This window comes from Schistocerca serialis, chromosome 4 (genome assembly GCF_023864345.2).
Source record: "Schistocerca serialis cubense isolate TAMUIC-IGC-003099 chromosome 4, iqSchSeri2.2, whole genome shotgun sequence".
Lineage (NCBI taxonomy): Eukaryota > Metazoa > Arthropoda > Insecta > Orthoptera > Acrididae > Schistocerca > Schistocerca serialis.
The window spans coordinates 905648543-905660622 of record NC_064641.1 but is presented as its reverse complement, the minus strand read 5'-3'; positions in this window follow the sequence as shown (position 1 = coordinate 905660622).

The following is a 12080-nucleotide window of genomic DNA, read 5'->3' as shown; positions in this document are numbered from 1 at the left end:
GTCAGTGGGTTCCACAAGAGGATGGGTTTTGATGAAGAATCCTAATAAATTATACAGATCCGACCAATCAGTTGATATACTCCCTGTCATTACAATCCGCGTCGAGCGTAACGTCGCAACTATTATCTCAACAAAAGACTGGTTTACACAGTTAACGGATTCTTCCCATCACTGGTAACAGGGTATAAGATCATCGAGACCCCTACCACCAATGTTTACCTCCCTATAACAGTTCAGGCTTTTGACTATTTGGAGCTGCATATTGTGGACCAGGATAATCAACGATTTTCGAGGAGAGGAAATCACTGTACGGCTACATCTAAAGCGGAACCAACACTGACCTTCGAAGTGTAGAAACACAGAGGTGGTGTGGCGAGTTGCAACCAGCAGCCCCGTATTGTCAACGGAGACTGGATGGGCATAAGGTATAATCCAAAGTGCACAACATCCAGCACGGCACTTCACAGCAGAACAGCAAAGTGATAACACGTGCAAACTACGAGTTTCTTAACTCAGTGTGTCCGAAGCCGCGCCAAGACGTCGTTCGAGATAACTATCCCGATGAAATATGACGAGAGTATTATACGTCTGGAAAACTTACTTCTCGGATAAACATTATGTATCAACCACATTTAACAAGTACGATGAAATTCGGATCGTTATCCAACACCAGGAAAGTATAACACTGCCATGCAAGAGTTTCATATATCTTGATGGATCATTTACGAAAAGGGGTGGTCTTGCTAAAGCGGCATTGAACCTTGCACGTAATGCTTTAGCGATCCTCTTTCATGAGATACGATATGAATTTAACGGGGTCGAGATTGACCGTACATGCAGTGTAGGCATAACATCAACTCTTAAAACGTATGTCTCTGCTTCTCCCTCTTATTTCAACGATTTAGAAAATATTGGATGGCTCACGAGCCAGCGGATGGAACAGTGGAAGAGTACAAGAGATTTACTGCGTGTGTACCATTAAAATTGCGTATTGAATACTTTGAGGATATGTGGTGAATTGTTCTGAATGCTAAATAGGAACATATTCTGGTATCGAGTGCAACCGATAACAGCTCGTAACATTCAAGGAGCTCAAGAGGAGAACGACATAACCACCAATAAAATAATGTGGAAAATGCCACATATCACACTATCGGGTGAGAGGCGTTTGAAGTTTTCAAAAGTTATGAATGCCGGTGTATTTCTACCGCTATCTTTCCGTTCAGTGGAAGTTTTCGAGTAACCAGTGCTACCGAATGCAAACAGAGAAAAGTGGTCTATTAAAATCTCCTCTCAGCTGGAGATGCACCTCTTCATCACACTTGCGTTTCAGATCAATAGAAGAGGGAATATTGATAATTTGATAATTGCTGGTTAGCTAATGATAAAGTCTACTTGAACTCTGAATTCCACCTGTACACCTGCAGTGGCATGAAAATGTACACAGCGTGGTGTATGGACACTCCACAGAATTTAAGGAGCTGGCGCCAATCATCGTAATAGACTGCTCAAAACAGAAGAGATAATTACACCTGGTCTTATACGTCTACCAACTGAATTTGAGTCGTCGACAGGTTGGCTGGATCTCAGTGCGCTCTAGTCCTACATGTCTCTGTGATTAACGGCTTCCCATTCACCGATGTTGTCCAACGTGTTGTATAAATGAGCAGGTGCTGCTCCATATCCAGAGCATTCCACAATGAAATCTCAAGGTGTGAGCATCATTGCAGACACAAACACTTAGGGTTTCTATGATGATGACTGTGGACAGCTCATATTTAAAGATGTTGCATTCGTAGCCTACCCAGAAGATGCGGGAATAATAGAGACATTCTCAGCAAACATTGCATCACTGGGGGTCTTTCAGTGGTGTGAAGTGTGCCAAACAAGGAAGAGTGCAAAGTGGTCAACACATTTCCACCATGGAATTCACTGAGATGATCCTGGCGTACCCTGTACGGTCACGTCGCTTCGATTGTTCGATCACACTGATACCATCATCGACGTGAAGCGGAAGGAATGATCGCTTGGATGCGTCGATTGTTCAAGTTTGCTTCTATTCAAGACCTGGAATTCTATGGGTACCATGTTCTCCATCGACTCAAGAAGGAGATGTGTGAAAATAATGTTGCTGTGTTGCTTACGAAAATGTAAAATTGCTTTTAAGCTGGATGAGAAATAAATGAACTTTTTTACCTCTTTGTGCGTATTTTTTTTTTTTACTGATTTCACCCTGTTCCTCATTGATAGTATACAGTGTTGCCCAGATACTACGTCTATGGTTTTCTTCAACCACGGGAGATATAATTTTGCACAAATTTGCTCTATGTCTTTGGAAGTTGACACAGTCACATGCTTCCTCCTCCCATAAGCCAATTTGTGCTGCACGGTAAGCAAAGTTCCATGCAACCATTTGATGTGTTTTGTTTTTCTCCATCTTAAACGTTACCTCCTTAACAGCACTCATCTTCAGAAAAGCAAATGTCATTTGTGTCGTGCACATCTTTTATATACACAATGCAATAGAGGATATGGTTTTTTGGAAATAACAACAACAAAGATGTAGGGTAACGAATTTCTTCATTTATTCAATTTACTTAGATACAATTTCATTTATACAGTTCAGATCTTGAGATATAGTCCGGTTCCTGAGGTACAAAATGGCTCTGAGCACTATGCGACTTAACTTCTGAGGTCATCAGTCGCCTATAACTTAGAACTAATTAAACCGAACTAACCTAAGGACAGCACACACATCCATGCCCGAGGCAGGATTCGAACCTGCGACCGTAGTGGTCGCTCGGTTCCAGACTGCAGCGCCTAGAACCGCACGGCCACTCCAGCCGGCCTCCTGAGGTACAGTTCAGTTCTTGAGATAGAATTTGATATTTCAGTGCTGAGCTACTTTAACTTGCACAGTACAACAGTAACGTTGTTTGTGAATATTTTCAACGGTTTTTCCATTAGCATAGGATGAGCATATCTGTAATCTTTTTTTTTTTTATAAATCTACGCTGAAAACCAATGAGGAGATACTTTTCTTATTACAACTAACTTTCATATTCCCAAAAGCATAGGTTGAACAGTAATTCTCATGGACTGTGTACACTTAAAAACTAATCTGTCTGATATATATATGCACTATGGGTGTCATGTAAATAGAATATATATACACTCCTGGAAATGGAAAAAAGAACACATTGACACCGGTGTGTCAGACCCACCATACTTGCTCCGGACACTGGGAGAGGGCTGTACAAGCAATGATCACACGCACGGCACAGCGGACACACCAGGAACCGCGGTGTTGGCCGTCGAATGGCGCTAGCTGCGCAGCATTTGTGCACCGCCGCCGTCAGTGTCAGCCAGTTTGCCGTGGCATACGGAGCTCCATCGCAGTCTTTAACACTGGTAGCATGCCGCGACAGCGTGGACGTGAACCGTATGAGCAGTTGACGGACTTTGAGCGAGGGCGTATAGTGGGCATGCAGGAGGCCGGGTGGACGTACCGCCGAATTGCTCAACACGTGGGGCGTGAGGTCTCCACAGTACATCGATGTTGTCGCCAGTGGTCGGCGGAAGGTGCACGTGCCCGTCGACCTGGGACCGGACCGCAGCGACGCACGGATGCACGCCAAGACCGTAGGATCCTATGCAGTGCCGTAGGGGACCGCACCGCCACTTCCCAGCAAATTAGGGACACTGTTGCTCCTGGGGTATCGGCGAGGACCATTCGCAACCGTCTCCATGAAGCTGGGCTACGGTCCCGCACACCGTTAGGCCGTCTTCCGCTCACGCCCCAACATCGTGCAGCCCTCCTCCAGTGGTGTCGCGACAGGCGTGAATGGAGGGACGAATGGAGACGTGTCGTCTTCAGCGATCAGAGTCGCTTCTGCCTTGGTGCCAATGATGGTCGTATGCGTGTTTGGCGCCGTGCAGGTGAGCGCCACAATCAGGACTGCATACGACCGAGGCACACAGGGCCAACACCCGGCATCATGGTGTGGGGAGCGATCTCCTACACTGGCCGTACACCACTGGTGATCGTCGAGGGGACACTGAATAGTGCACGGTACATCCAAACCGTCATCGAACCCATCGTTCTACCATTCCTAGACCGGCAAGGGAACTTGCTGTTCCAACAGGACAATGCACGTCCGCATGTATCCCGTGCCACCCAACGTGCTCTAGAAGGTGTAAGTCAACTACCCTGGCCAGCAAGATCTCCGGATCTGTCCCCCATTGAGCATGTTTGGGACTGGATGAAGCGTCGTCTCACGCGGTCTGCACGTCCAGCACGAACGCTGGTCCAACTGAGGCGCCAGGTGGAAATGGCATGGCAAGCCGTTCCACAGGACTACATCCAGCATCTCTACGATCGTCTCCATGGGAGAATAGCAGCCTGCATTGCTGCGAAAGGTGGATATACACTGTACTAGTGCCGACATTGTGCATGCTCTGTTGCCTGTGTCTATGTGCCTGTGGTTCTGTCAGTGTGATCATGTGATGTATCTGACCCCAGGAATGTGTCAATAAAGTTTCCCCTTCCTGGGACAATGAATTCACGGTGTTCTTATTTCAATTTCCAGGAGTGTATATTTTGTAAGAGGTCCGAGCAGATGTAATTTCGATGTATTGCTCATGCGCTGCCTGCAATATGCAAGGTCTCTGACCAGAGAGCAGTGTTGACTGCAGTAGGAACTGTGTAGCTGTAGCAGTAAGTTGTTGCTAGTCTGGTCTGGAGTCTGGAATCTGCTCTGGTCTGGTATGGTGTATCGTTTTGGCAGGCCCGGTCGCGGTGCAGCGATGCCGGAGCCTGAGTATTATTGTATAAGGTAAAAAAGCAGCCTCGCGCATATGTAGTAATGTTATCTCAAGTCGCATGTAAATGTTTTAAAACTCTCGTAATAATAATCTTCCTCATAAAAAGTAACTTCTAACAACCATTCATTTCAATTTAAAGAATTTACTAATTTCTCCCATCCATGATCATCCCGATTATTGCAATAGAAAAATCAGTTGCTCCCTTTCATAAATGACAGATAGGTCGGCCAGCATTGCACAGAGCTGTGCCGGAAAAATTTATTGTAAGAGCAGATATATCCGGCGACTTCATTGAGGTAAGAATTTTTCCATTTTTTATTCAAAATGATCTTTCAGGGCCATGACGCAGCACTGCTGTCGTCCAAAATTTACCAGGTTAAATTCACAGTGAATTATTGAAAAGTCATAAGTGAGCGACAATTTGATTGAGAGGTTTAGGGATTTTTCTGTTTTGAGGTTACGCTAAATGTGAATGAATTTTGAGCTTAGATTAAATGAGAAAGAATTTTGTGTGGAGGTTAATGTGAAAAGAATTTTGTAGGTAGGTTACAAATCAGAATCTTATCCATATTATTTACTATCATATTTTTGTGGGGAGGTTACACTAAATCAGAATCATATTTATTTATTTTATTTTGTGGGGAGGTTACAATATATATATATATATATATATATATATATATATATATATATATATTGTTTGTTACGATTTCGTTTACATTTTTAAAATTTTTGTTCACTTGTTCACACATGGTGTGGTATTATCCTTTTTTTCAGACAAGGTGTGCACATATATACATGTGTACATAGTACACATAAATAATTAAGAAATATTAATACAAGAACAACACACACACACACACACACACACACACACACACACACACTTGAGCGAGGTGGTGCAGTGTTTAGCACACTGGACTCGCATTTGGGAGGACAACAGTTCAAATCCGTGTTCTGCCCTCCTGATTTAGGTTTTCTGTGATTTCCCTAATCATTTCAGGCAAATGCCACGACGGTTCCTTTGAAAGGGCATAGCTAACTTCCTTCCCCATCCTCCCTAATCCGGTGGGACTGATGACGTTGCTGTTTCGTTTCCCTTCCCAAATCAACCAACAAACTAGCTCTCTCTCTCACCCATTCTCTCCCTCTCACTCAATCAGAGTCCCCACCGCTTCTCTCGCTACAATAGAGCAGTGTGAATAGATGAGAGCTTCAATCCCGTCATCACAAATGACCCTCTTATCGTCATGAGGCCACAGGCCGATTTTAGACTGCAGCACAGTGTACACCTCGTGTCCTCTTAATCGAATACTGGTCTGCTGTACCATATGCGGCGGCTGCAGTGCAACCCCGTGAATACCGTTGTACAAGCACTGCAAGTAATCTTCGATAGAGATGGCTCTTGATGTCATACAATGCACATCCTTAGTCTGCGTTTGGTTGGCATCTTTCAATGTGTGATACTGTCCGCCCCGGTAGCTCAGTGGTCAGCGTGACAGACTGTCAATCCTAAGGGCCCGGGTTCGATTCCCGGCCGGGTTGGAGATTTTCTCCGCTCAGGGACTGGGTGTTGTGTTGTCCTTATCATCATCATTTCATCCCCATCGACGCGCAGGTCGCCGAAGTGGCGTCAAATTGAAAGACCTGCACCAGGCGAACGGTCTACCCGACGGGAGGCCCTAGCCACACGACATTTCCAATGTGTGATACTCATACATTTTTGATAACACACACATATACTCCACAATCAGTAATCCATTCATTTCGTCTTTCATAAGGCCAATAACCTTCTTATTCTGTGGAACAATACTATAAAGATTATGGGTCCCAAATGAGGACATGTCGAATTCATTACTGTGGTACCTCATTACTTCATAGGGATCGCTGTTCTTCACCTGATAAATGAAAATATCTGTATCCATATAAAATAATATAGGATCTGCGAAATGAGTTTTCGCAAACTCATAATGGAAGCGGTATATGTGAAATTTGGATAGTCTACTATACGCATCCCCATATAAATAGTTTTCGTAATTTCTACTGCTGTCTTTGCCACCTCCATAGTAACAAAGTTTTTTTGGATATGGCGACCCGCTTAAAATTTGGTCTGGTAATGCGTTCTATACGCCATGACGCTTATTCCATTCGGTTCTAACCAAAATTTCACGTCGTTCCCTCAAATTCTACCTTGTTTTTACGAAAATTGAATTACTCATTGATTTATAAAAATCTTTTTCTAAGTCACACGTCGCGGAAGCTCTGTGGCTCGTATTCAGAACAATATACTCCTTCAACTAGGGGGACTGGTTGAGGGAGATAGCTCGACTGATTCTAACCTCCTCCATCACAAAGCTGAGACACTGCTGGAGATTACGATAATGAATAATGTATCTCCGCTTATTCCCCTGCGTTGTTATCAGTTTTGGCATGGAGCCTCCTCGCGGAACTAGTTGCGTGTGCAACATGCAAAGTAATAGGGTATGTGGGTACTGCCTCCACCACACACACTACATCAGAATCAGCCGCCATACCCACCCACGATTTTCCCACCTAATCCCTTGCATTCGTCTTGGGGCATCCATTGAAACTCGACCAATTGGCAGTAATTGTTACGTGGTATGTCCTGTTAAGTTACACACATCCTAGTACATGATGTAACTCCAATCAATGGATGCACTGAACCTGTCTCCCATCCACGGGATATTTGCCTTTGCATGCCTATGGATACATTGGCAAAGTCCCCCACTGATCCTTCACTCAAAGAAACGAAGCATATCAGCATCGGTCAGTAAATCAATGCTGCACTTCGTTTGCTTGAGCACTGCGTCCCAAGACAAGCCAGGTGCTGTGTAGTAAAAGGTGGGATCCAGAGAATATGTGATCATGCACATACTCAGGAATTTCTCGGAAACGTCTGCAAGCAAGTGCATGCTGGTATCCACTTAAAGGTGTGCGTACTCTCCTAAAGTGGTGATATTGAATTCTCGCCAGATATCCACAGCATGCCCATACTCTACAGCCGTTATGGTATCGCCTCTTAGGTTGATGGGGAATGCAGCTATGCCAGGTAATCTGGTTTTGTTGTTTTTGCTATACTATCCACACAGTCACACTGGAAAACCCACTTTTCAGTCAGAAGCTGAAAAACTTTTCCTCACTGCGAAATGTAGCTCGAATGATATGTATATCCTTCAGAGGTAGAGTTTCAACGAGTTTCTGGAGTGGTGCGTGCATAAAACGTAGCGTATTAACGAAGTGTAGCGTAATTCTCGGCGACATTCGTTTATAGAATGAAATATATTTCTCAACGCTCTCAGGTAGGAGACTGACCTGATGTTTGCCCATACCGAAATAAGCCAAGTGCTCAATAAGAAAGTGACCATTATACCTGCTTGAATTGTCGAAGCAAAAGGGTATGTGCCTTGGTAACCTTTGCTTCAAATCGCACATGTTATGAGCTGTACCACGGAACTTCGCCATAAGATGACATGGTCCCTGTGAGGAGTTTCCGCTTTTCTATTTAGGGGCAGCAAACTAATATGACAGTCAACAGCGTTATTGTACAAATCTTCATTCTCCTTCGATCTGATCATGGGAACTTTATCGCTGTAAAGCTTATCAACCTCCCATGAAAATTTTTGAATTTGAGTGAGCACCCAAACCGCAACTTTATCCCCGACATAAGATTTATAGTGGTTATGACTTTAATCAAAAGGTCAATACAGTTTGGAACGCTGCCACATATGGTACGTGAGGCCGCAGGGTTACCTTCACAGCAGGTCACAGGAGCGAGGAGGCATTCAAAGTCGGCGTACACTACAAACAGGCACTGCTTCTGATGGTGGGCATTTTTAAACTTTATCAACCTGATTTCCTCGTAGGCATAACAGCATGTACCAGTTCCTTGGAAGAGCAATCTACTAGATGCACTACTAATAACCACTCTGAGGAAAAATAATTCAGACACCTTAAGCAAATAGGGGTAATAGGGGTAATGCAGGAGTAGGTTTAATAATGAATAAAAAATAGGAGTACGGGCAAGCTACTACAAACAGCATAGTGAACGCATTATTGTGGCCAAGATAGACACGAAGCCCACGCCTACTACAGTAGTACAAGTTTATATGCCAAATAGCTCTGCAGATGATGAAGAAATTGATGAAATGTATGATGAGATAAGAGAAATTATTCAGGTAGCGGAGGGAGACGAAAATTTAACAGTCATGGGTGAATTCGAGAGTAGGAAAAGGGAGAGAAGGAAACATAGTAGGTGAATGTGGATTGGGGCTAAGAAATGAAAAAGGAAGCTGGCTGGTAGAAGTTTGCACAGAGCATGACTTAATCATAGCTAACACTTGGTTCAAGAATCATGAAAGAAGGTTGTATAATGGAAGAACCCTGGAGATACTAAAAGGTATCAGATAGATTATATAATGATAAGACAGAGATTTAGGAACCAGGTTTTAAATTGTAAGATATTTCCAAGTGCAGATGTAGACTCTGACTACAATCGATTGGCTATGAACTGTCGACTAAAACTGAAGAAACTGCAAAAAGGTGGGAATTTAAGGAGATGGGACCTGGATAAACTGAAAGAACCAGAGGTTGTACAGTGTTTCAGGGAGACCATAAGGGAACAATTCACAGGAATGGGGGAAATACAGTAGAAGAAGAATGGGTAGCTTTGAGGGATGAAATAGTGAAGGCAGCAGAGGATCAAATAGGTAAAAAGACGAGCGCTAGTAGAAACCCTTGGGTAACAGAAGAAATACTGAATTTAATTGATGAAAGGAGAAAATATAAAAACGCAGTAAATGAAGCAGGCAAAAAGGAATACAAACGTCTCAAAAATGATATCGACAGGAAGTGCAAAATGGCTAAGTAGGGATGTCTAGAGGACAAACGTAAGGATGTAGAGGCTTATCTCACTAGGGGTATGATAGATACTGCCTACAGGAAAATTAAGGAGACCTTTGGACAAAAGAGAGAAACTTGTATGAATATCAAGAGCTCAGATGGAAACCCAGTTCTAAGCAAAGAAGGGAAAGCAGAAAGATGGAAGGAGTATATAGAGGGTCTATACAAGGGCGATGTACTTGGGGACAATATTATGGAAATGGAAGAGAATGTAGATGAAGATGAAATGGGAGATATGATACGGCGTGAAGAGTTTGACAGAGCACTGAAAGATCTGGGTCGAAACAAGGCCTCCGGAGTAGACAACATTCCATTAGAACTACTGACAGCCTTGGGAGAGCCAGTCCTGACAAAACTCTACCGGCTGGTGAGCAAGATGTATGAGACAGGCGAAATACCCTCAGACTTCAAGAAGAATATAATAATTCCAATCCCAAAGAAAGCAGGTGTTGACGGATGTGAAAATTACCGAACTATCAGTTTAATAAGTCACAGCAGCGAAATACTAACGTGAATTCTTTACAGACGAATGGAAAAACTGGTAGAGGCCGACCTCGGGGAAGATCAGTTTGGATTCCATAGAAATGTTGGAACACGTGAGGCAATACTGACCCTACGACTTATCTTAGAAGAAAGATTAAGGAAAGGCAAACCTACGTTTCTAGCATTTGTAGACTTAGAGAAAGCTTTTGACAATGTTGACTGCAATACTCTTGTTCAAATTCTGAAGATGGCAGGGGTAAAATACAGGGAGCGAATCAGAATTGGTAGAGAAAACAGATGGCAGTTACAAGAGTCGAGGGGTATGAAAGGGAAGCAGTGGTTGGGAAGGGAGTGAGACAGGGTTGTAGTCTATCCCCGATGTTATTCAATCTGTATATTGAGCAAGCAATAAAGGAAACAAAAGAAAAGTTCGGTGTAGGTATTAAAATCCATGGGGAAGAAATAATAACTTTGAGGTTCGCTGATGACATTGTGATTCTGTCAGAGACAGCAAGGGACTTGGAAGAGCAATTGAACGGAATGGACAGTGTCTTGAAATGAGGATATAAGATTAGGAAATTAGACAAAGTAGTAAAGGAATTTTGCTATTTGGGGAGCAAACGAAGTAGAGAGGATATAAAATGTAGACTGGCAATGACAAGGAAAGCGTTTCTGAAGAAGAAAAATTTGTTAACATCGAGTATAGATTTAAAAGTCAGGAAGTCGTTTCTTAAAGTATTTGTATGGAGTGTAGCCATGTTAGGAAGTGAAACGTGGACGATAAATGATTTAGACAAGAAGAGAATAGAAGCTTTCGAAATGTGGTGCTACAGAAGAATGGTGTAGATTAGATGGGTAGATCACATAACTAATGAGGAAGTATTGAATAGGATTGGGGAGAAGAGAAGTTTGTGGCACAACTTGACTAGAAGAAGGGATCGGTTGGTAGGACATGTTCTGAGGCATCAAGGGATCCCAGTTTAGTATTGGAGGGCAGCGTGGAGAGTAAAAATCGTAGAGGGAGACTAAGAGATGAATACACTAAGCAGATTCAGAAGGATGTAGGCTGCAGTAGGTACTGGGAGATGAAGAAGCTTGCACAGGATAGAGTAGCATGGAGAGCTGCATCAAACCAGTCTCGGGACTGAAGACCATAACAACAACAACAATGCAAGATGTGGTCAATCAGGACAGAATTATAGCCATTGGTCAAGGCAGTAAATTTTATCATACGTAACTCTACTTTGAAATCTCATTTGGACATGTAGACAGATATGAGACGATGTACCACTGAGTGGAAAACTGGAGGTTAGTGTTGTTAGATGACCAATGGAGTGTCACCCGTGAAGAGTGAAATAAGACATCAGGGCAGCAGTAGATTTGTTTCATTAATTTCTTTCCCTGTCTACGGAATTCTTTTCATGTTAATATCGAAGATCAGTAATTACTCGTAGGTTACGTTAAAACTAAAGTAACTGATGAAGAATGCTGTAGATGGGCAGATCACATAACTAATGAGGAAGTATTGAATAGAATTGGGGAGAAGAGGAGCTTGTGGCACAACTTGACTAGAAGAAAGGATCGGTTGATAGGACATGTTCTGAGACATCGAGGGATCACCAATTTAGTATTGGAGCTCAGCGTGGAGGGTAAAAATCGCAGCGGGAGACCATGCAGGTTCAGGAGGATGTAGGTTGCAGTAGGTACTGGGAGATGAAGAAGCTTGCACAGGGAAGAGTAGCACATAGAGTTGCATCAAACCAGTCTCAGGACTGAAGACCACAACAACAACAACAACAACAACAACAACAACAACAAGCAAATATGCTTTACACAATATTGGTTGACAATTT